The 26,488-nt window shown below is 42.9% G+C and overlaps 1 protein-coding gene across 3 annotated transcripts in view; it reads right to left on the minus strand.

Annotated features, from left to right (window-relative positions):
- FIG4 (FIG4 phosphoinositide 5-phosphatase) overlaps window positions 1–26,488 on the minus strand; it is a 178,977-nt gene that overhangs the window by 130,913 nt on the left and 21,576 nt on the right. The window lies entirely within an intron of this gene.

Genomic DNA, 26,488 nt, shown 5'->3' on the forward strand with positions numbered 1-26,488 from the left:
ACTGAAGTATAGGTACTGAGAGCAGGAAAGATTAATGTTAGGTACTAAAGGTGCAGAAAACCTCAGAGGACTTAGGACTTAAATTGAGCCTTGAAGGTTGGAAATAGAAGATAGGTATAACAGAAGATACATGTGCTCAGGCGTGTCCGACTCTTTGTGACCCCATGGACTGCAGCCCACTAGGCTCCTCTGTCCATAGGGATTCTCCAGGCAAGAATACTGGAGTGGGCTGGCATTTCCTACTCCAGGGAATCTTCTCGAACCAGGGATTGAACTCGCATCTCTTACCTCTTTACGACTGCACCACCTGGGAAGCCCCATAACAGAAGATGAGAACTTGGTTATATTGTTTTAATACTAGAGCCGTAAAAACGGATGAGTTTTTAAATTAAGTATATATATCTGTTTACAAAGGTATGATCTAGACTTTCAGATTATAAAGAACAAAACTGTATGTTAAAACATGATAGGTTAGGGACTTCCCTGGCTATCCAGTGGTTAAGACTGTGATTCTACTGCAAGGGGCATAGGTTCGATTCCTAGTCAGGGAACTAAGATCCTGCATGCCACACAGAGTGGCCAAAATAAATAAATAAATACAATTATGTTAATTTAAAAAGAAAAACAGATGATGCTTAAGGGGAAAACTAACCAAAATATTGAATCCCTCGTCTTCTAGGGAGAAATGGAGTCTAGATGAAAGTATCAGTTATCATGAGGAAGAAACAGAGCAACTATAATAAATTAGTAAACTAAAAGAAGACACCCAGTGACCAGGATGCACTGGACGAGCAGCTGGAAGGGCAAGGACCCAGCGAGAGGGAGGAGGTCCAAGTCCTCAGGCTGAGCTCAGTGAGTTCCTCCCCAAGACCCCACCCACCACTGGGAGGAAAGTGGGGTCACCAGCCTAGTAAACTCAGCCACAGAAGAACGGCCTATAAACTACACGTTTGTTAGGAGAACAGGAAACCGCCTTCTTGAGCACTTAAGGAAAAAGAGGTTCCAGGGAAAGGAAACAGTGAGTGCAAAGACTTGAACAGCAAGAAGCTCGCCGAGTTTGTTAGAGGAAGGAGATTAACGGAGAAGATGCTTATGAAACACCTAACACAGTGAAGGGTCCAACACAAAAAAGGCACTCAGTGACGGTTACTTTTCTTTGCTTTACTTTTTAAGATATTAGCAAGTCTATGTCATTGTATTTGAGAAAAAGAATTCAAAAAAGAGGAAAAAAGAGCGCCCAGAGGGGAAAAAGGTATGCATGGGACCAGAATGGAACCAGAGTGGGGAAAATACACCAACCTACAAGTAATCAGCCTCTGTCCTCAGGAGAAGAGAGCATGCAAAGTACCAACCACGAATAGCGCGTATTACAGAGGTCTGAACTGGACAGATGACAACACATGAAGGGCACTTCGCTCACTTGGGGAAGGTCAGAGCAAGCTGAACAGACAGGCTGGTGGTGTCCTGATGCTGAGTTTTGCCTTGGAGGATCTCAAGACAGTACTTAATATTTTGAACCAAGACAGAGCAAATAACATCCCTCCCTCCTGCCCCTGCTGCTGCTAAGTTGCTTCAGTCGTGTCCGACTCTGTGCGACCCCACAGACGGCAGCCCACCAGGCTCCCCTGTCCCTGGGATTCTCCAGGCAAGAACACTGGAGTGGGTTACCATTTCCTTCTCCAATGCACAAAAGTGAAAAGTGAAAGTGAAGTCGCTCAGTCGTATCCGACTCTTAGCGACCCCATGGACTGCCTACCAGGCTCCTCGGTCCATGGGATTTTCCAGGCAAGAGTACTGGAGTGGGGTGCCATTGCCTTCTCCTGCCCCTACGAGAGCACTTTTGCTTATATCTGAAGTCAGTACTTCTTCTGAGCGCCCTGCTAAATTTGTCTGGGGCTACTCTATCCCGTTTGCCTATTATAATCAGCTTTGGAGGCTGACTCTTGTGGTTTTTAATTCTAGTCCAGTAGTGCAATCTGGTTCTGCAGGCATTGAGTCTATGTACTCACCACAGGCTAACCATTTAATCTGCTGGGTAACTTTCTGCAACATTTACACTAAGCCATCTTTCTTGTTTAACTGCACAGAAAGACAGTCCTTCTAAGTCAACCACCTCATGGGATTCTCTGGGCAAGAACACTGGAGTGGGTTACAATTCCCTTCTCCAGGGGATCTTTCCGACTCAGGGATCAAACCTCCGTCTCTTGTTACTGCAAGTGGATTCTTTACCGTCTGAGCTATATATACCTGAATCACTCAGTAAGGAGCCACATCACAGCTTTAGGAGAGGTAAAACTGCTGAGTGGGATTCCTAGAATTTCAACACATCCTAGGAAATCTAAAGATGAACTGCAGTAGGACCATGACTTGGCAGTTTGTAATAAAAAGACTGAATTCCTGGGGTAGGAGTAGACAAATGCACTCTTGGCCTTTGCAGCACACACAGGAGAGCGGATCTGCACCCCTCTTATCCAGACCCTTCCGTGAAGTCACTCCACGAAGCGGAGGAGCCAAGGCAAAAATCCACAGAACTCAGAAGCAGATTGGAGTGGGAAGAAAGAAACGGGAAGCAGTGCAGCTATCCGCATTCTCTATTAAAGTGGTCTAAGAATCCTGAAAATGTTTTGTGCAGAGAAGAGCGACCTCTTGTGGAAACAGTTATGTGGGGGGAACCCACGGCGCTCAGCAGTGCACAGAATGACGCTCCTGCACTGCCCCCTGGTGGGCGAGTCACAGGCTTTCAGGCCAAATTTTTAAGAGGTAACTTCCAGAAAGGCCTTAATTCTACTTGGTTTGATTAACTATACACACACACACATATATACATATATATCCTTAGGGTTTATTATATTTAACATCATGCTTCAAAATTAATTTCAGCATTTGGGGGCTTAAAAATAGCCGTGAAATATCTTTTCCTTAAATTATTCTCCACAAATTCGAAATAAATTTTTTATTTCGAAAATTTTTCAAACCTACAGTAAAATAGAACAGTAAAATGAAAACCCACATTCCACTCAGCTAGATTCATGCATGGTTAACTTTGTGCTACATTTTTTTTTTCTCCCTTCTTCCTTGTAGAGATAAGCCTTTTTTTTCTTTTGAACCATGTGAAAAGTTGCAGGTATCATAATACATCATCCCGAAAGCCCTCAACTTGTATTTTCTAAATACAAGGACATCCTCCCATATAATCATAACAACCATCGATACAACATTACCTATAATCCATCGTTTCCCCAAATGTCCCAACAGTATCCTTTATGTGCTAAGTCCATTCAGTTGTGTCCAATTCTTTACGACCCCATGGACTGTAGCCCACCAGGCTCCTCTGTCCATGGGATTCTCCAGGCAAGAATACTGGAGTGGGTTGCCATGCTCTCCTCCAGGGGATTGTCCCGACCCAGGGACTGAATCCACATCTCTTAAGTCTCCTGCACTGGCAGGGGGGTTCTTTATGACTAGCGCCACGTGAGAAGCCTGGTATCCCTTCTAGCTAGTTTTAAGTTAAAAAAAAAAAAATGGAATCCAATCAAGGATTCTATATAGCACTTGTAACCAGGCCTTTATAAAATACCTTTTAATCTAGAACAGTTGCCCTGCCTTTACTTTCAAAGACTGTCTTTCAGAACATGTTAAGAGAGTCCACAATTTCAACAATTTTCCTGGCTTCCTATTGACATCACTCATCTGCCCATGTACCAGTGAATGCCTCCTGTGTGCCAGGCACTGGACTAGATACCTAAGGGCAATGATACATTGAAGCTATATTTTAGGCACATGCCTTGCTAGTGGATTAGATTGGGGGGAAAAGAAGTAATCGATCCAAGTACTTTTGCTTGATGAGCAAATGCTGCGGACAGGGCCCACGAAAGTGGGGTTTGAGGACAAGAGCTTGTGAGTGGTCTTTCTGGGGGCAAGGGGTTGTCTCCACGATGGAGTGGAGGCAAAAATCCATGGCAGAGCTGGGTGACGAGCAAATGGGTAGCCTTCTAGGCAAAGAGAGAGGAGTGGAGGGCTCTGCTACCCACCCCCCACCCCCCACCCCACCCCCCGCCAAACCTCACTAAAATCACAGTAAAGTTTTTTATGGTCATTTTCTTAGAAGCCTCAAGGGCAAGAGAAAGAGAAGCAGGCTGCAGAAAAAAGAAAAAAAAATCATTTGAAAACTGAAAAGTATGCCCAAGAAAGAAAGCAGTAGCAAGTCAAGAAGCAATCCAATTTGCGCTATAGAACCCCCAAAGGCATGAAAATTTGTTGCAGCCCTTATCTCTGGAGGGAGAAGTGTAAAACTTCAGAAAACTGAAGATTAAAAAGGAGCTGGCACACGCTTCCACGGAGGAAAAAAAGGCTTCAAGCTAAAGATCAAGAATAGCACAACACTAGAAATTCTCGACAGCAAAACTGAAGGTGGAAGACAGGGACACAATGCCTTCAAATTTTTAAGGGAAAATTAATTTCAAGCTTTAACTCCACATTAGGCCTATCAATCAAACCTGAGGGCCTAATAAGGGCATTTTCAGATATTGTTGTTGCCGTTCAGCCACTAAGTTGTATCTGACTCTGCGACCCCATGGACTGTAGCATGCCAGGCTCCTCTGTCCTCCACTACCTCCTGGAGTTTGCTCAAATTCATGTCCATTGAGTTGGTGATACTATCTAACCATCTCATCCTCTGCCTCTCTCTTCTCCTTTTGCCTTCAGTCTTTCCCAGCATCAGGGTCTTTTCCAATGAGTTGGCTCATCGCATCAGGTGGCCAAAGTATTGAAGTTTCAACTCCAGCATCAGTCCTTCCAAGGAATATTCAGGTGTCCTTTTTGGATTGATTTCCTTTTTGGTTGATTAGACTGCAATCCAAGGGACTCTCAAGAGTCTTCTCTAGCACCACAATTTGAAAGCATCAATTCTTCAGTGCTCAGTTTTTTTTATGGTCCAACTCTCACATACTTACGTGACTACTGGAAAAACCATAGCTTTGACTACACATAACCTTTATCAGCCAAGTGATATCTCTGCTTTTCAATACACTAAGTTTGCCATAGCTTTCCTTCCAAGGAGCAAGCATCTTTTATTTTCATGGCTGCAGTCATCGTCAGCAGTGATTTTGGAGCCCAAGAAAATAAAATCCATCACTGCTTCCACTTTTCCCCTTTCTATTTGCCATCAAGGGATGGGACTGGATGCCATATTCTCAGCTGTTTAAATGTTGAGTTTCAAGCCAGGTTTTTCACTCTCCTCTTTCATCTTCATCAAAAGGCTCTTTAGCTCCTCTTCAATTTCTGTGATTAGAGTGGTATTATCTGCATATCTGAGGTTGTTGTGGCAATCTTGATTCCAGCTTGTGATTCATCCAGCCCAGCATTTTACATGATGTACTGTGGATACAGGGTGACAATATATAGCCTTGCCATACTCTTTCCCCTATTTTGAGCCAATCAGTATGTCCGGTTCTAACTGCTGCTTCTTGACCTGCATCCTGATTTCTCAGGAGGCAGGTAAGGTGGTCTGGTTTTCCCATCTCTTTAAAAATTTTCCACAGCTTGTTGCAGTCCACACAGTCAAAGGCTTTACTATACAGCCTGTGAAGCAGAAGTAGGTGTTTTTCTGGAATTCTCTTGCTTTCTCCACGATCCAGCAAATGATGGCAATTTGATCTCTGGTTCCTCTGCCTCTTTGAAACCCAGCTTGTACATCTGTTTTCAGTTCATGTACTGCTGAAACTGAGCTTGAAGGAATCTGGGCATAACCTTGCTAGTACGTGAAATGAGCACAACTGTACAGGAATTCTTCGGCATTGCCCTTTCCTGGGATTGGAATGAAAACTGACCTTTTCCAGTCCTGTGGCCACTGCTGCATTTTCCAAATTTGCGAGCATATGGAGTGAAGCACCTTAATAGCATCATCTTTTAGGATTTCAGATATGAACAGCTCGGCTGGAATTCCATCACCTCCACTAGGTTTTCTCACAGTAATGCTTCCTGAGGCCCACTTGACATCCTACTCCACGATGCCCAGCCCTAGGTGAGTGACCACACCATCACAGTTTTCCAGGTCATTAACACCTTTCTATGTGTGTGCAGTTCTTCTGTATATTCTTGCCACCTCTTTTTAATCTCTTCTGCTTCTGTTAGGTCCTTACTGTTCCACACATCCACGGATTCAAAGCTTCCTGCCGAGGAACCCTTCCTCATGAAGCAATTGAAGGAGATGCTCCACCAAAATGAGGGCATAATTCAAGAGAGGAAAAAAAAAATCCAGGATCTGGGAAAGTAAGGAAATCATCACAGGAGAAGTGATGGGATGATGGCTAAGGGAGATCCCAGGATGGGGCTGAGCTGGAGGCCGTGGGAGCAACCGGTCCAGATCTGAGCCACTGCTTCAAGAAGAAGCAGCCAGGAAGAACACCTACGGTGTGAATGTGCTGAGAGGGGACTTACATATCTGGAAAGTTGAGCTGAAACCATTATAAATTAGGAATAACGGGATTTTAGGAAGAGGAAAGGTCATCTCAGGTACCTGCAGTCTCAAGTTCAAATGGTGAAGGTGAAAGAGCAGGCAACCAAAATGCCCAAAAGCAACCAGGAGGAAAAGGGAGCAGTGACTGGAGCGTTCGGGACTTGCATACTCGGGCACACGTCAGCCGGACTGCCTGAACGCAGGCACACACGTGGGCGAGAGGAACCAGCTCTGCTGGGGACACACCTGTGTGTCAGTAGACTCACTGAGGGGCAGAGGGCTTGGCAAGAACTGGGGTGGAGCATCGGGACACCAAAAGAAGCTGCGTTAAGATATCCATTAAGACAGAAAGGCTCTGAGCTGACTTTTCCAAGTTAAGTATCAAGAAAGAGCTTAAAATCTCACCATGCAGCTTTAACAGCAGTGACTTGGTTTAAAGATGAATGTATTTCTAAAGTACATACATGAACTCCACATGGAATACAGAAGGTAATCCACTTAACAGGAAATGCAGTTATCTACTAACATTATCATCTTCTTTGATAATGACAGGCTAATTAATCACTCAGTTTTCAGCTGAGGGAAGAAAATCAGCGCTCTTGAAAGAGGAGACATTTTAGGTTGTCCTGACAGCTTCGATTAATGTTAAACTGCACTTGAACTTTCAGAATAAAGGTGGTATTTTTAAAGATCATCACAAAGGCACTTCTCACAATCTTTAGCAGTCTTGCAGGCCTGCCACCTCGCTGATCCCAACAATCCTACAACCAGTAACCCAGCCCAGGAGGAGAACGGAGATTCTGACAGTCAGATGGACGCTGCTGAGTTCTTCCTTCATGGCGTCAGGGCTCTGCTGAAGGGGAAGCATTAAATCCCCTCTGAAAGCAAGTGGGAACTTTGTCACCTCCATCATCACCATGATTCTCTTTCCAACTTTACATCAGCTGGTTCCCAGTTCTAGTCCCTTTGTGACCCACATCCTGTGATGTCCTCTCCTGTCCTCTAATTTCCAAATCAAGGCTCATTAAATGAGCTGCATTCCTCACAAAGTGGTTCATACATACTAATTGTCTTTCATGTGATGGGATGGAAAGAAGGGAGAAGTTACCTTAATCCTTTTAGAACAAGGCAGGACTTGAAATAAACCCAAACATGCGTACATATACAATAATAATTTTGAGCTAGCAAGAGTAAAAATTATCTTAACAACCGTATACACACAAAACACATATGCAGAGACCAAAATCTACCACAGTTCTGTTCAGCTATCAGTTTTAAAGTTAACCACTACAATGTCCCTTCCTTTGTTATAAAATGGTCCCTTACTGCAATGGTAAGACCCCAACGGTACTATGGATGAAGCAAGGACCAGACACTGGAAATCACCTAAGGTAAGCTAGTTTCTTCCTGGAAAATAACAGGTTGGTAAGTCTCCAATGGGAAACTCCTAGTTACACTGGGGTATATGAGCATCAGGGTGAGATATAGCCCAAATTCATCTGTAGGCCTGGGTCACTATGAGCTAAAGGAAAAATGAAGGTGCTTAGTGACAAAAAGAACAGGTAGAATTCTGGAGGGAATAGAACCAGACCTAAAGCATGTAACCTATAAACCTATTTCCCTTGCTACCCAAACAGTCCTCAAAATCCATCATTAAACACAAGTAACAGCACCAACATAAATGTAACCTCAGGAACAATTCTACCCAGTTGCCATTCTAAAGGAAGGCTCAGGACAGGACCCTATCTTGCCCAGTGTGTCTCTTCAATTAATGCATCTCATAATGCCTTCCTCACGAAAGAATACACTCCCACCACCCAAAACAAGAATTCACATTACATTCAGACACTTGCAAACAACAGCTCTGGTCAATCATTGCATCAGTCCATATCTAACAAATGAAAGGTAATTTTAAAAAAAGATTAAAAAATTCAACATATGGCCCACTTTCAAGGAGCCAATATCAACAAGCAGATTTTCTTACAACCATTAAAACAAAAAAGAACCCATGTGATAGTGCACAAAAATGCCCAAATCACACGGTATAGAAATCCAAACGACCAGGACACAACTCACCCCAGTCTGACAGGCCATCATCAGTGAGCCTCAGAGAGCACTTGGTGGAGAGGGCCTGGGGAAAGACAGTCTCCTGTGGTGCTGGTGGGATGGAACCGCTAAGTCTCTACACAGAAGAGTGTGCAGGGTCTGGGAGCGAAAACGAGAGCTACCTACGACCCTGCATCAAACGCTTAAGAGAATATCAGGGGAGAACCAAAATTCAAAAAGAAACATGCTCTAAAGCTGCTGAGGGCCACAGTTGCAATAGCAAAAACCTGGAAACGAAACAAAGCGTCCATCGAGAATGAGTTCACAAAGAGGAACTGCTGCACGTCCACCATGGGCCACATCTCAGCCGCAAAATGGAATGCAATAACACCAGTGGCGGCAACCTGCACGGAACTAATTCTAAGCAAGATGAGAGAGGTAACTCAGAACAAAAGTACAGATATCATATGCTATCACTTATGTGAAACTGTTAGTTGCTCAGTTGTGTCCGATTCTTTGCAGCCCCAGGCAAGAACACTGGAGTGAGTAGCCATTCCCTTCTCCAGAGGATCCCTTCTAGGGATCTGAGCCAGGGATCGAATCCACTCTATAGGTAGAATATAAAAATTAATATCAAGAAACCAGTTGACTCAAAAGTAACAGACTCACAAGATTAGAAAATAAAATTATATCTAACAAAGGGGAAAGATGCAGGAAAGAGACAAATTAGGAGGCTGAGATTAACAAACAGAAGCTATTACTTATGAACACATAATAAGGAAATAGGTATATGACAGGAGCTCTACTAGACTTTGTGGAATAACAGCTATGGGAAAATAATGAGGCTCTCTATATACGTATATGTGTAAATGTACAAGTTCTGTACACATACAACACATTTATCATTTGATGTCGCTGTGACTCCAAGCAAAACGACACATTACCAAGAAGTGATCAGACCCAAGCATCAGGGTGTTGCATCTGGCACACTACAGGCTAATTTATACTCTGCACCACAACTTCCACTGAAGCTCTGTTTGCAGAGGAAGTCAAGCTGGGCTGTGCAGAAATGCTGCTGCCTTGTGGCCATCGTCTGCAACAACAACTTAAAAGAAATGCAACAAGGCAAAACGGTTGTTTGAGGAGGCCTTATAAATAGCTGGAAAAAAAGAGAAGCAAAAGGGAAAGGAGAAAAGGAAAGATATACTCATCTGAATGCAGAGTGCCAAAGAATAGCAAGATCCAACAAGAAAGCCTTCTTAACTGAACAATGCAATGAAACCGCAGAAAAAATAGAATGGGAAAAACTATAGAGATCTCTTCAAGAAAATTAGAGCTATCAAGGAACATTTCATGCAAAGCTGAGCACAATAAAGGACAGAAATTTTATGGACCTAACAGAAGCAATAGATAGAAGAAGTGGCAGGAATACACAGAAGAACTGTTCAAAAAAAAAAAGGGGGGGTCTTCATGACCTGGATAACCACAATGCTGTGCTCACTCACCTAGAGACAGACATTCTGGAGCATGAAGTCAATTGTCCCTAGGAATCATACTACAAACAAATCGTGGAGTTGACGGAATTCCAGTTGAGCTATTTCAAAACTAAAAGATGATACTGTTAAAGTGCTGCACTCAATATGCAAGCAAATCTGGGAAACTCAGCAGTGGTCAAAGGACTGGAAAAGTTCAGTTTTCATTCCAATCCCAAAGAAAGGGAATGCCAAAGAATGCTCAAACTACCGCACAATTGCACACATTCCACATGCTAGCAAGATGATACTCAAAATCCTTCCATCCAGGATTCAACAATATGTGAACCAAAGACTTCCAGATGTACAAGCTGGATTTAGAAAAGGCAGAGGAACAGATTTCAAATTGCCAACGTCTCTTGGATCATAAGAAAAGCAGGGGTGCCAGGAAAACATCTACTTCTGCTTCACTAAGCTAAAGCCTTTGACTGTGTGGATCACAACAAACTGTGGAAAATTCTTAAAGAGATGGGAATGCCAGACCACGTTACCTAACTCCTAAGAAACCTGTATGCAGGTAAAGAAGCAAGAGTTAGAACGGGAAATGGAACAACAGTTTCAAATTGAGAAAGGAGTAGGTCAAGGCTGTATACTGTCACTGTATACTGTCACTGTATACTGTCACTCTGCTTATTGAACTTCTACGCAGAGTACATCATTTGAAATGCCAGGCTAGATAAAGCACAAGCTGAAATCAAGACTGTCGGGACAAATATCAATAACCTCAGATACGCAGATGACAGCACCCTTATGGCAGAAAGCAGAGGGTCCCTAAAGATCCTCTTGCTGAAGGTGAAAGAGTAGAGTGAAAAAGCTGGCTTAAAACTCAACATTCAGAAAACTAAGATTATGGCATCTGGTCCCATCACTTCATGGCAAGTAGATGGGGTAAAATGGAAACAATGACAGACTTTATTTTCTTAGGCTCCAAAATTACTGCAGATGGTGACCTGCCATGAAATTTTAAAATTCCTGGTCCTTGGAAGAAAGGCTACAATAAACCTAGACAGCATATCAAAAAGCAGAGATGTCACTTTGCCAACAAAGGTTCATACAGTCAAAGCTATGGATTTTTTAATCCAGTAATCATGTACAGATGTGAGAGTTGGACTAAAAAGAAGGCTGAGCACCAAAGAATTGATGCTTTCCAACTCTGGTGCTGGAAAAGACTCTTGAGAGTCTCTTGGAAAGCAAGGAGATCACACCAGTCAATTCTAAAAAGGAAATCAACCCTGAATAATCTTAGAAGGATTGAATCTGAAGCTCCAATACATGGCCACCTGATGTAAAGGGCCAACTCACTGAAAAAGACTCTGATGCTGGGATGATTGACAGCAGGAGGAAAAGGGGGCAACAGAGGATGAGGTGGGTTAAACAGCATTATCGACGCAACGGACACGAGTTTGAGAAAATTTCGAGTAACAGTGAAGGACAGGGACGCCTAATGTGCTCAATCCCTGGGTGCAAAGAGTCAGACATGACTGAGCGACTCAGTTCAGTTCAGTTCAGTCGCTCAGTCGTGCCTGACACTTTGCGACCCCATGGCCTGCAGCACACCGGGCTTCCCAGTCCATCACCAACTCCCGGAGCTTACTCAAACTCCTGTCCATCCAGTTGGTGATGCCATCCAACCATCTCATCCTCCGGCATCTCCTTCTCCTCCCACCTTCAATCTTTCCCAGCATCAAGGTCTTTTCAATGAGTCCGTTCTTTGCATCAGGTGGCCAAAGTACTAGAATTTCAGCTTCAGCATTAATCCTTTCAAGGAATATTCAGGACTGATTTCCTTTAGGATGGACTTGTTTGATCTCCTTGCAGTCCAAGAGACTCTCAAGAGTCTTCTCCAACACCACAGTTCAAAAGCATCAATTCTTCAGTGCTCAGCTTTCTTTATAGTCCAACTCTCACATCCATACATGACTACTAGAAAAAACCATCGCTTTGACTAGATGGACCTTTGTTGGCAAAGTAATGTCTCTGCTTTCTAATATGCTATCTATGTTGGTCATAACTTTTCTTCCAAGGAGCAACCGTGTTTGAATTTCATGGCTGCAATCACCATCTGCAGTGATTTTGGAGCCCCCTAAAATAAAGTCTGTCACTGTTTCCATTGTTTTCCCATCTATCTGCCATGAAGTGATGGGACTGGATGCCATGATCTTAGTTTTCTGAATGTTGAGTATTAAGCCAACTTCTTCACTCTCCTCTTTCACTTCCATCAAGAGGCTCTTTAGTTCCTCTTTGCTTTCTGCCATAAGGGTGGTATCATCTGCATATCTGAGGTTATTGATATTTCTCCCAGCAATGTTGATTCCAGCTTGCGCTTCATCCAGCCTGGCATTTTGCATGATGTACTCTGCATAGAAGTTAAATAAGCAGGGTGACAATATACATCCTTGACACACTCCTTTCCCAATTTGGAAGCAGTCTGTTGTTCTATGTACAGTTCTAACTGTTGCTTCTTGAGCTGCATACAGATTTCTCATGAGGCAGGTCAGGTGGTCTGGTATTCTCATCTCTTCAAGAATTTTCCACAGTTTGTTCTAATCCACACAGTCAAAGGCTTTGGCATAGTCAACAAAGCAGAAGTAGATGTTTTTTTGGAACTCTCCTGCTTTTTTGATAATCCAACGGATTTTGGCAATTTTATCTCTGGTTTCTTTGCCTTTTAAAACCTGTGGTTAAGGGGACTAATATTCACAAGGAGAGTTTGGCTGTAAGATACCTATTATAAAAATTTGCTGCAAGTAAGTTTTCTTAAAAAAAAAAAACTTTACAAATGGCAGAATTTCATCAAGACAATAGCAAAAGGTACATGGACCTTGTTGTAATCATACCGAGTGAAGTAGGTCAGGAAAAAAAAAAAAAAAAGACAAACACCATTATTGCTAAAATCATAAAACTGATGTCCATGAACCAAGTGAACAAACAGAAAAGACTCACAAAATTAGAAAACAAATTTAGGGTTACCCAAAAGGGGGGAAATGGGGAAAAGTAACAATTGGGGGTTGATATTAGGAAATCCACAATAATACATATAAAACAGGTGATACACAAGGACCCACTGCAGAGGAAGGGAGGTCCGCACAACACTCTGTAATACCCCGTGTACAAAACCAATACGTGAGGAACAGACACATGAAGAACTGGCAAAGATTCTCTACATCTATATTAAACACAACATTTTAAAATAATTTATTCCATCAAAAAATAAAAACTATATTATAAAAAAAATAAATAAGACAAAAGCTTATGGGTGTTGTACTGGCACACTACACAAAAATTTACAACCCAGGAACTTCCATTAAGACTCTGCTTTCTGTAGTAACTGCCACTGGCATGCAGAAACACTGCCGCCATGTGGCCATTTTCAGAAACAGCAACTTTAAAACCAGTGTTCATGGGCACACAATATTCACAAGGGCAGCCAGGCTATGACATCTGCTATCACTAAATGGCCCAAAGAAGGTAATCAAAACAAATTCAACACATGGCCCACTTTCAAAGAGCCAGTTTCAACAAGTCACTTTTATTACCACCGTTAAAAAAAAAAATCAAAAGAGCACATGAAATTGTGCACAAAAATGACGAGTTCTTGGAGACACGCAAAGCAAAACTACAACTGAGGGGTCACCTCACCAAAGTCTGAACAGCCATCATCAGTTCAGTTCGGTCGCTCAGTCGTGTCCGGCTCTTTGTGACCCCATGAATCACAGCACGCCATGCCTCCCTGTCCATCACCAACTCCGAGTTCACTCAGACTCACGTCCATTGAGTCAGTGATGCCATCCAGCCATCTCATCCTCTGTCGTCCCCTTCTCCTCCTGCCCCCGATCCCTCCCAGCATCAGAGTCTTTTCCAATGAGTCAACTCTTCGCATGAGGTGGCCAAAGTACTGGAGTTTCAGCTTTAGCATCATTCCTTCCAAAGAAATCCCAGGGCTGATCTCCTTCAGAATGGACTGGTTGCATCTCCTTGCAGTCCAAGGGACTCTCAAGAGTCTTCTCCAACACCACAGTTCAAAAGCATCAATCAAGGAGTCCTCAAAGAATCCACAGTGGAGAGGGCCTGGAGAAAATGACACCCTCCTAGGGTGCAGGTGGGATGAAACTGTTAACAGCACCTAGACAGAACAGTACCCAGCTGTCTTTCAGAAAAAAACTAAAGCTACCAATGATCCAATATTCCCTGGCTTAAGAGAATAACCCAAAAGAACCAGAATTCGAAAAGAAACATGCACCCAAAGCTGCAGTGGGGCACAGGTACAAGAGCAAAGACTGGAAACCAAGTGTCCATCGAGGAGAAATGCATAAAGAGGAACTGCTACAGGTCCTCCGGGGAACATACCTCAGAATGAAACCACCAAAGGCAGCAACCTCCATGGACTTATTGATACTTCTAACCATGCTGAGAAAGGTAACTCAGCATAAAAAGACACATATCATATGATAAGACCTATAGGTGGAATCTAAAAACTAATACCAAGAAACTGACCAAACAGACTCACAGGAGTCGATAATAAAATTATTGTTAACAAATAGGAAAGCTGCAGGGAAGGGATAAATATGGAAGTAGCGATTAACAAATAGAAACAATTTCATGTAAGATATATAATTAACAAGGACATAGTATACCAAGAGAGGCCTACTCAACATTTCACAATAAGCTCCATGAGGAAATAATCTGAAGATCAACAGATATATGTATATGTGGAAGTGTAAAAGATTGTGTACACAAACAACGCATGGACACTGTATATATCAGTGCTGCTGCTGCTAAGTCACTTCAGTCGTGTCTGACTCTGTGCGACCCTATAGACAGCAGCCCAAAAGGCTCCCCCATCCCTGGGATTCTCCAGGCAAGAACACTGGAGTGGGTTGCCATTTCCTTCTCCAGCGCATGAAAGTGAAAAGTGAAAGGGAAGTCGCTCAGTCATGTCCGACCCTCAGCGACCCCATGAACTGCAGCCTACCAGGCTTCTCCGTCCATGGGATTTTCCAGGCAAGAGTACTGGAGCGGGGTGCCATTGCTCCAAGCAAAACTATACATTAAACCGACAAAAAAAAAAAAGACAAGTGAAAAGACACAAGCTTTGGGGTGTTGCTTTTGGCACAGCCTGACAGTGCAAGTGAAGTCGTTCAGTGAAGTCCCGACTCTTTGCGACCCCATGGGATTTTCCAGGGAAGAGTACTGGAGTGGGTTGCCATTTCCTTCTGCAGAGGATCTTCCCAACCCAGGGATCGAACCCAGGTCTCCCGCATTGTAAGCAAGACACTTTACCATCTGAGCCACCAGGGAAGTCCTACACTCTGGCAGAGTCTACTCTAATGTAAAACACCTAACCAGGACTTCCCCTGAGGCTCTGTTTGCCAGAGTAAGCAAAGCCGGGCGGCGAAGAAGTGCTGCCACCTTGTGTCTGCTTTCTGCAACAGCAACTTGAAAACTACGGCTTCCGGGACTTGTATTCACCAGAACGGCTGGCCTATAAAGATACTTGTCCTGAAAAATTTCCAGAGGTAAGTATTCCAAAAGAAATCTTTAAAGAAAGGATAAGTTTTTCATCAAGCAATAAGAAAAGTCAGATACTACTGACACTATTTTTTAAAAAGCACATGAAGTGATGCACAAAATCACTAATTATTAGAGACATGCAAACCAAGATTCCAAAGCAGGATCACCTTGCAGCGGTCAGAACGGCCATCATCAGAATGTCTACAAACAATGAATGCTAGAATGCGGGTGGAGAAAGGGGGACCATTTTATATGTCAGTGGTATTTAAATGGTAACAGTCACAACAGACAACAGTATGAAAGTGTCCTTAAAAGGTAAAAACAGAGCTACCATAAATTTCAGAAGTCACACTCCTAAGAGCATATTCAAAGGCCACCAGAATTCTAAAAGAATCTTGCACCCAAAGTGCACCTTAGCACCATTTTCAATAGACAAGATTTTGGAGACGAGCAAAATGTCCAAGGATAGATGAGTGCATACAGAAGAAGCGGTACATGCCCCAGATGGCATATTACTCAGTGATGAAAAGATGAGAAAATGCCAACTGCAGACACGTACACAGACCTAGACATACAAAAAGACAAAGTATACTCTTCAGTGGCAGCTGAAAATTGCTGGAAAAGCCCATGAACCCACTGACGAAGGAGAAACAGACTCACAAAATTAGAAAACCAAATCAGGATTACCAAAAGGGAAAGGTGGGGGTAGGAATCAGTTAAGAGTTTGTGTAACATTCCACAATAATCTGTATAAAACAGGCAATCAACAGGGACCTACAGAAGAGCAAGGGAGGTCTACGCAACACTCTTGAGATAACCTGTATGAGAAAAGAAGCCGAAATGAATAGACATACACACAGGACTGAAAAAGATTCTCTACACACACAAACAAAACCTTTTCAAAACAACTTACTAAATCAAAACTAAATTAATAAGAACAGAAGGTAAGGAGACGCAGCTTACGGGTGTTTGTCCTGGCACATGCCACACGTATTTACCACTCAGGAATACCACTTTCACTAAGGCTCTGCTTTCTGTAGTAAACAGTTGGGCATGAAGAAATCTTGCTCCCTCGTGGCCATTTTCCAAAACAGCAACTTTAAAACCAATTCTTGCATGCATGCATGCTGCATGCTAAGTTGATTAGGTCGTGTCCGACTCTGTGACTATGGATCAGAGCCCACCAGGCTTCTCTGTCCATGGGGCTCTCCGGGCAAGAATACTGCAGTGGACAGCCATGCCCTCCTCCAGGGGATCTTCCCAACCCAGGGTCAAACCCATGTCTTACACTCCTGCACTGACAGGAGGGTTCTTTATCACCAGCACCATCAGGGAAGCCAAACCCAATGCTTAGACGCCAGCAAGACCCACAAGGAGAGCAGAGGTATAAATGACATCTGCTGTCACTAAATGTCCTGAAGACATAATCGAGAAATTCAACACATGGCTCACTTTCAAGGAGCCAATTTCAGCAAGTCAATTACCACTTGAAAAAAAAAAAAAAAGCCACCTGAAATGGTGCACAAACTCCAGGTTCTTAAAGACATGCCAATCAAAACTACAAAGAGGGCTCACCTCGCCCCAGTCTTAATGGCCATCATCAATGAGTCTTCAAAGAATACATGATAGAAAGGCCCTGAAGGAAAGGAAACCCTACGAAGGAACCCATGGGATGAAACTGTTAACAACCCCTACACAGAACAATATGCAGGTTCCTGAAAGGAAAACTAAGCTCCCTATGAACCAGCAGTCAATGCCTAAGAGAATATCCAGGCAAAACCAGAATTCAAAAAGAAATATGCACCCAAATCTGCAGTGGGCCACCAGTCACAACAGCTAAGATCTGGAAACAAAGCATCTGGCCAGATGAATGCATGAAGAGGACTGCTACATGTCCACCAGGAGCATGGCTTAGTCGTGGAACAGAATGAAATAACAACGGCAGCAACCCACTTGGAGCTAGTTCTAACCACGCTAAGAAGGGCAACTAAGAAGAAGACAGATAGCACTTATAGGGGTAATCTAAAAATTAATACCAAGAAGCCAAAGGACCAGAGAAACAGACTCACAAAACCTCACGATAATATTATCCTTATACAAGGTGAAAGATACAGGGAAGGGATAAATAAGGAAGTTGGGTTTAACAAATAGAAACAATTTTTATAAAATACATAATTAACAAGGACACAGGTATACCAAGGTAGGTCTACTCAACATTCTGTAATAATCTCCATGAGAAAAAAATTTGCAGATCAATATATATATATATGTGCAAACGTAAAAGATTGTGTACACATACAACATATACAACACCGTGCATCAGTGTTACTCCAGGCAAAACTAAACATCAAACTGACACACACAAAAGAAGAAGTAACGAGACCCAAGCTTTTGGGGTGTTGCTTCCGGTACACTGCAGTCTAATGTACAATCCCAACCAGGACTTCCACTGGGGCTGTTTGCCAGAGTAAGCAGTATTGGCATCAAAGAAATGCTGGCACCTTGTGGCCACTTTCTGCAACAGCACCTTGAAAACTGTCCTTAAATTAGGGACTTAATAGTCACAAGGAGGATCAGGCTGTAAGATTACCTGTCCTCAAAAATTTCCTGGGAGTAACTATTAGAAAATAAATCTTTACAAAGACAGAATTTCATCCATACATATGAAATGGTAGACACAACTCACAACATTTGAGAAAGAAAATGAACATGAAATGATGCACATAGTCAGGAATTATTAGAGACATGCAAATAAAGATTACATGAGGAAGCACCTCACAGCACTCAGAATGACCACCATCGAAATCCCTACAAACTAAAGGTCACGGTGGGGTCAGGGAAAAGGGGACCCTCTTGAATTGCCTACGGTATGCAAATGGTAAGAGCCACAACAGAGCACAGTATGAAACTGTCTTTAAAAGTTAAAAAGCGAGCTACCATACATTGCAGCTGCCCCAGTAGTAGGAGCATATTTGAACGCCACTAGAATTCTAAAAGAATCTGGCACCCAAATCTGCATACAGCACCACTTCCAATAGCCAAGACCGGGAAGCAACCAAGACGTCCAAACTGGCTGAATGCAGAAAGAAAAAGTGGTTCACGTCCACAATGGCATAGTGCTCAGGCATGAAACAACGACATGACGCCAACTGCAGTAACGCGTAAGGAGCTCTCGTAATTAGACTGAATGAAGTCAGCAGGGGGGAAAGAAAGCCTATTGGTGGAGGCTTAAATTCATGCCCATAAACCAACTGACAAAAGAGAAACAGACTCACAAAATTAGAGTTACAGAAGGGAAAGGTATCAATTAGAAGGTGTGGATTAACAGATCCACAATAATGCAGATACAATAGGTAATCAACAAGGACCTGCTGTAGAGCGAGTGGGGCCTATGCAACACTGTGATGACCGACATGAGAAAAGAACCCAAAGATGAAAATATACATATAGCACCGAAAAAGATCCCCTACACTAACAGAAAATTCAGGATTTTACAACAACATTTTACATTAAAAAATTAAATTTATAAAAAATTGCACATTCCACACTAATGCATAACTCAGAACACCATTTCCACTATGGCTTGGTGTCTGAGGTAATGCAAAGAAACAGAGGAAAACAACAGAATGAGGAAGACTAGAGATCTCTTTAAGAAAATCAGAGATACCAAGGGACATTTCATGCAAAAATGGGTACAATAAAGGACAGAAACGGTATGGACCCAAGAGAAGCAGAAGATAATAAGAATAGGTGGCAAGAATACACAGACAAACTATACAAAAAAGATCTTCATGACCCAGATAATCACAATAATGTGATCACTCACCTAGAGCCAGACATCCCGGAATGCAAGGTCAAGTGGGCCTTAGGAGGCATCACTACAAAAACCTAGTAGAAGTGATGGAATTTCAGCCGAGCTATTTCAAACCCTAAAAGATGATGTGCTGCACTCAATGTGTGTCAGGAAATTTGGAAAACTCAGCAGTGGCCACAGGACTGGACAAGGTCATTCTTCATCCCAATCCCAAAGAAAGGCAATGCCAAAGAATGCTCCAACTACTGCACAATTGCACACATCTCACACAGCAGCCAAGTGATGCTCAAAATTCTCCAAGCCAGGCTTCAATAGTACGTGAATCATGAACTTCCAGATGCTCAAGCTGGGTTTAGAAAAGGCAGAGGAACCAGAGATCAAACTGCCAACATCTGTTGGATCATCGAAAAAGCAAGAGAGTTACAGAAAAATATCTTCTTCTGCTTCATTGACTACGCTAAAACCTTTGACTGTGAGGATCACAACAAACTATGGAAAATTCTTCAACAGACAGAAATATCAGCCCCCCTTACCTGCCTCCTGAGAAACCTATGTGCAGGTCAAGAAGCAACAGAACTGGACATGGAACAACTGACTGGTTCCAAATTGGGAAAGGAGTACGTCAAGGCTGTATAGTATCACCCTGCTTATTTGACTTATATGCAGAGTACATCATGCAAAATGCTGGGCTGGATGAAGCACAAACTAGAATCAAGATTGCCAGGAGAAACTATCAATACCCTCAGGTAAACAGATGACACCACCCTTATGGCAGAAAGCAAACAGGAACTAAAGAACCTCTTGATGAAGGTAAAAGAGGAGAGTCAAAAAGCTGGCTTAAAATTCAACATTCAAAAAACTAATAAGATCATGGTATCCGGTCCCATCACTTCATGGCAAACAGACAGGGAAATAATGCAAACAGTGGCTGACTTAATTTTCTTGAGCTACAAAAATCACTGTGGACGGTGACTGCCACCATGAAATTAAACGATGCTTCCTCCTTGGAAGAAATGCTATGACAAACTTTGACAAGAGTACTAAAAAGCAGAGACATCACTATACCAACAAAGCTGCATATAGGCAAAGCTACAGTTTTTCCTGTAAGTCATGTATGGATGTGAGAGTTGGACCATAAAGAAAACTGAGTGCTGAAGAATTGATGCTTTCCAACTGTGGTGCTGTAGAGGCTCTCGAGTCCCTGGGACAGCAAGGAAATCAAACCAGTCAATCCCAAAGGGAATCAACCCTGAATATTCATTGGAAAGACTGATGCTGAACCTGAAACTCCATTACTCTGGCCACCTGATACAAAGAGCAACTCACTGGAAGAGTCCCTGATGCTGGGAAAGACTGAGGGCAGGAGAAGAAGGGGTCAACAGAGGATGAGATGGTTGGATGGCATCACCAACTTGATGGACATGAGTTTGAGCGAACTCTGGGAAACAGTGAAGCACAGGGGAGCCTGGGGTGCTGCAGTCCATGGGGTCACAAAGAGCTGCACACAGCTGAGCAACTGAACTGACGAGCTGGCAAAATTTCAAGGACAGTAGAGCTATAAATGACACCTGCTGTCACCGACTATCCTGAAGAACGTGATCAAAATGAAAACTCAACATGTCCCACTTTCAAGGAGCCAATTTCAACAAGTCAATTTTATTACCAACCTTCAAAAAAAAAAAAAAAAAGAAAGAAAGAGCTCATGAAATGGGTGAACAAATTCACCAGTTGAAAGAGACAAGCAAATCAAAACTACAACAGTGGCATATCTCGCCACAGTATGAATGAGCATCATCAATGAGTCTTCAAGCGATACTCGGTGGAGAGGGCCTGGAGAAAAGGAAAGCCTCCAAGGTGCTGGTGCGGTGAAACTGGAAACAGCCCCTAAACAGAACAGTGTGCAGGTGCCTGAAAGGAAAACAAAGCTCCCCATGAACCAGCAGTCAATGCCTAAAAGAATATCCAGGCAAAATCAGAATTCAAAAAGAAATATGCACCCAAATATGCAGTGCACTACCAGTTACAACAGCTAAGATCTGGAAACAAAGTGTCCGTCCACATGAATGCATAAAGAGGAACGGCTACACGTCCACCAGGAACTTGATTCGGTCATGAAACAGAATGAAATACTACCAACTACGGCAACCCACACAGACCTAGTTCTAACCATGCCAGAGGGTCAGTAACTAAGAAGAAAAAGACTGACAGCACTTATACATGGAGTCTAAAAATTAATACCAAGAAACCAATGGACCAAAGAGAAACAGATTCACAAGGCTAGAAAATAAAGTTATCGTTGTAATAGGGGAAAGACATGGGGAAGGGATAAACAAGAAAGTTGGGATTAACAAATAGAAACAATTTCATATAAAACACATAATCAACAAGGACAAACAAATAACAAGGGGGGTATAAGCAGCATTCTGTTATAACCTCTATGAGAAAATAATTTGAAAATCAATAGATATAGATATAGATATAGATATAGATATAGATATATATTTGCAAACGTAAAAGCCTGTGTACACATACTTGCCTGGAGAATCCCCATGCCAGAGAAGCCTAGTGGGCTGCAGTCCGTGGGGTTGCAAAGAGTTGCACAAGACTGAGCAACTAAGCACAGCACAGCACAATATATACAACGCTGTATGTCGTGTTTCTGCAAGCAAAACTATAAATTAAACTGACAAAAAAAAGAAGTGACAAGACACAAGCTTTGGGGTGTTGCTTCTGACACATTCCAGTTTAATTTCCAACCCCAAACCAGGATGTCCACTGAGGCTCTGGTTGCCAGAGTACCTTGCATCGGTACTGGGTGAATGCTGCCACCTTGTGGCCGTTTCCAGCAACAGCAACGTTAAAACAGTTAAGAAGGGAATGGCTAACCACTCCAGTATTTCTGGAGAATTCCATGGATAAAGGCGCCTGGCAGGCCCCAGTCTATGAGTCAGAAAGAGTCCAACAGGGCTTAGCAACTACGACGCACACACAGAGGAAACTGGGCTTCCCTGGTGGCTCAGATGGTAAAGAACTGGCCTGTAGTGCAAGATACCCTGTTTCCATACTTGGGTCAGGAAGACTCCCTGGAGAAGGGAATGGCTACCCAGTCAATAGCCTTGCCTGAAGAATTCCATCATCAGAGGAGTCTGGCAGGCTATATTACACGGGGTCTCACAGGATGGAACACAACTAAGAGACTAACACTTTCACTTTAAGAGGACTAACATATTCACAAGGATGGCTGGGCTGTAAGACACCAGTCTTCAAGGACTGTCCGGGGTTAAGTATTCTAAAAACAATTTTTTTTTTTTTTACAAAGGGCTGAATTTCATCAAGAAAATATGAAGAGGTAGATACCTCTCGCAATACTTTTTTTTACTTTTTTTTTTTACTTTACAATACTGTATTGGTTTTGCCATACATTGACATGAATCCACCACGGGTGTACATGAGTTCCCAATACTGAACCCCCCTCCCACCTCCCTCTCCATATCATCTCTCTGGGTCATCCCAGTGCACCAGCCCCAAGCATCCTGTATCCTGTATCGAACCTAGCTCACACTACTTTTTTTTAAAGCACATGAAATGATGCACAAAATCACAAATTATTAGAGATGTGGAAATCAAAATTACAATGAGGGATCACTCTGCAAGAGTAAAAATGGCCTTCATCAGAACGTCCACACACAATAAATGCTGGAGTTGGGGTGGAGAAGAGAGACTTCCTCAGACGCCCACGGCATTCAAACGGCTATAGCCAGAAAAGATAACAGGGAGCCGTCTGTAAAAGGTGAAAACAGAGCTACCATCGATTTCAGAGTCCCACCCTAACAGGATATTCAAAGACAACCAGAATTCTAAAAGAAACTGGCACCCAAAGGTGCACTACAGCAGCGCTTACGGTAGCCAAGAGCCAGCAGGAGAAAAAATGTCCAAGGACAGTTGAATGCTAAAGAAGCGGTGCATGTCCACGACGGCATATTACTCAGAAATGAGAAAGAATGAGACAATACCAACTTGTGGGCAGCAACACACACGGGCCTAGTTGTAATCATACTGTGCGACGACAGTCAAAACAGAAAAAAAAAGACAAATGTCACTGATCTGTGGAATCTGAAAACTGATGCCCTTGAACCACCTGAAAAAGAGAAACGGACTCACAAAACTAGAAAACAAAATCATTGTTCCCAAAAGGGAAACGCAGGGGGACAAATCAGCAGGTGGGGTTAACAAATCCACACCACCACATACAGAACAGGGAGCAACCAGGGCCTGCTGAAGAGGGAGGGAGGCGTACACAAGATTCCGTAGTGACCCATGTTAAAAAGAGAAAAACCTGAAGGTAAATAGATACAGATAAAACTGAAAAATATTCTCGACACATCCAAAACAACAATACATTTTAAAACATTCTATATTAGAAAATAAAAATTAGATTAATAAAATTAACACACTAAGTCATGAGACACAAGCTTAGGGGAGTCTGTGCAGGCACCTTCCACACTAATTCACGGGCCAGGAACACCACTTCCATCAAGGCTCCGCTTTCTTAACCAGAGTTAAGCATGAAGAAATCCTGCCGCCTTGGTGGCCGTTTTTCCAAAATAGCAACTTCATAACTCAATGCTTATGGACATGCAATATTCACAAGGACTACAGGGCTGTAAATTATACCTTCTGTCAATAAATGTTCTGAAGTAGGCAATCCAAAAAAAAAAAATCAACACCTCATTGACTTTCAAGGAGCCAATTACAACAAGAAGTCCATTTTATTATCATTGTTTGGGGGGGGGAAAGAGCACATAAAATGATGCACAAACTCACCAGTTCTTAGAGACATGCAAACTCAAAACTACAACAAGGGCTCACATCACCCAAGTCTGAATGGCCATCATCAATAAGTCTTCAAAGAACCCATGGTGGAGAGGACCTGGAGAAAAGGAAACCCTCCTAAGGTGCAGGCGGGATGACATGGGTCACTCTCTGCAGAGAGCAGGATGCAGGTGCCTTTAGAGGAAAACCAGAGCTACCTACGATCCCCAGTCCCACGCCTATGAGAATATCCCAGAAGAACCAGGATTCAAAGAGCAACATGCCCCCAAAGCTGCACTTCAGCGCCAGTTACAAGAGCAAAGACCTGGAAGCCAACGAAGTTTCCATCAAGAGAGGAACGCGTTAAAGAGGAAGCGGTACACGCCCACAGTGGAAGGAGACTCGATCATGAAACAGAAGGAAATAATACCAACTGCGGGAACCCACAGGGCCTAGTTCTAAGCATACTAAGAGATGTCACTCAGGAACAAAGGCAGATATCATGATATCACTTCTAAAAATTAATAATGAGAACCGAACTGACCAAAGACTCTCAACAGTCGAAAATAAAATTATCATTAACCAAGGGGAAAGATGTGGGGAAGGGATAAATACGGCAATTGAGAATAACAATAGAAACTACTACATATAAAACACATAATCAACAAGAACTTAAATACACCAGGGAAAGTCTACGCAACATTCTGTAAGAGTCTCTATGAGAGAAAAATTTGAAGCTCAATAGATATACGTATATGTGCAAATGTAAGAGATTCTGTACATGCAGAACACCATAAATCACTGTAAATCAAAGCAAAACTATACAGAAAACTAAAAAACAAAGAACTAGTGACGAGACCCTAGCTTGGAGGTACTGCTTCTGGCACATTCCAATTCAGTATAACAACCCTAAACCACGACTTCCACTGAGGCTCTCTTTGCAAGAGTTTACACAGTTGGTCTTCGAAGAAATGCCCCACCTTGTGGCCTTTTTTCCACAACAACTTGAAACCTGTTGCTTAGGGGACTAATATTCAAAAGGATGGCTGGACTGCCAGCTATCTGTCCTCAAAATAATTTTAGGAGCTAAGTATTCTAAAAGAAATCTTTACCAAGGGCAGAATCTCAACAAGACAATATGAACAGGCAGATATTACTGACATTAGCTTTGAAAAGCACATGAAAAGATGCACAAAATCACCAATTACTGGAGACATGCAAATCAAGATTACAATGAGGGATCACCTCCAGGTGGTCTGAGTGGCCATCAACAAAACATTTCACAAACGATAAGTGCTAGTGTTGGTGGAGAAAAGGGGACCCTCATAGGTTGCTGCTGCTAAGTTGCTTCAGTCGTGTCCGACTCTGTGCGACCCCATAGACAGCAGCCCACCAGGCTCCCCATCCCTGGGACTCTCCAGGCAAGAGTACTGGAGTGGGTTGCCATTGCCTTCTCCGTCTTATGTTGCTCAGTTCAGTTCAGTTGCTCAGTTGTATCCGACTCTTTGCAACCCTGTGAATCGCAGCACGCCAGGCCGCCCTGTTAATCACCAACTCTCGGAGTTCACTCAGATTCACGTCCATTGAGTCAGTGATGCCATCCAGCCATCTCATCCTCTGTCGTCCCCTTCTCCTCCTGCCCCCAATCCCTCCCAGCATCAGAGTCTTTTCCAATGAGTCAGCTCTTCACATGAGGTGGCCAAAGTACTGGAGTTTCAGCTTTTGCATCATTCCTTCCAAAGAAATCCCAGGACTGATCTCCTTGCAGTCCAAGGGACTCTCAAGAGTCTTCTCCAACACCACAGTTCAAACGCATCAATTCTTCGGTGCTCAGCCTTCTCCACAGTCCAACTCTCACATCCATACATGACTACTGGAAAAACCATAGCCTTGACTAGATGGACCTTAGTCGGCAAAGTAATGTCTCTGCTTTTGAATATGCTATCTAGGTTGGTCATAACTTTTCTTCCAAGGAGTAAGCGTCTTTTAATTTCATGGCTGCAGTCACCATCTGCAGTGATTTTGGAGCCCAAAAAAATAAAGTCTGACACTGTTTCCCTATCTATTTGCCATGAAGTGATGGCACCAGATGCCATGATCTTCGTCTTCTGAATGTTGAGCTTTAAGCCAACTTTTTTACTCTCCTCTTTCACTTTCATCAAGAGGCTTTTTAGTTCCTCTTCACTTTCTGCCATAAGGGTGGTGTCATCTGCATATCTAAGGTTATTGATATTTCTTCCGGCAATCTTGATACCAGCTTGTGCTTCTTCCAGTCCAGCGTTTCTCATGATGTACTCTGCATATAAAGTTAAATAA

The sequence above is a fragment of the Ovis canadensis genome, chromosome 8 (genome assembly GCF_042477335.2).
Source record: "Ovis canadensis isolate MfBH-ARS-UI-01 breed Bighorn chromosome 8, ARS-UI_OviCan_v2, whole genome shotgun sequence".
NCBI classification, from domain to species: Eukaryota; Metazoa; Chordata; class Mammalia; order Artiodactyla; family Bovidae; genus Ovis; species Ovis canadensis.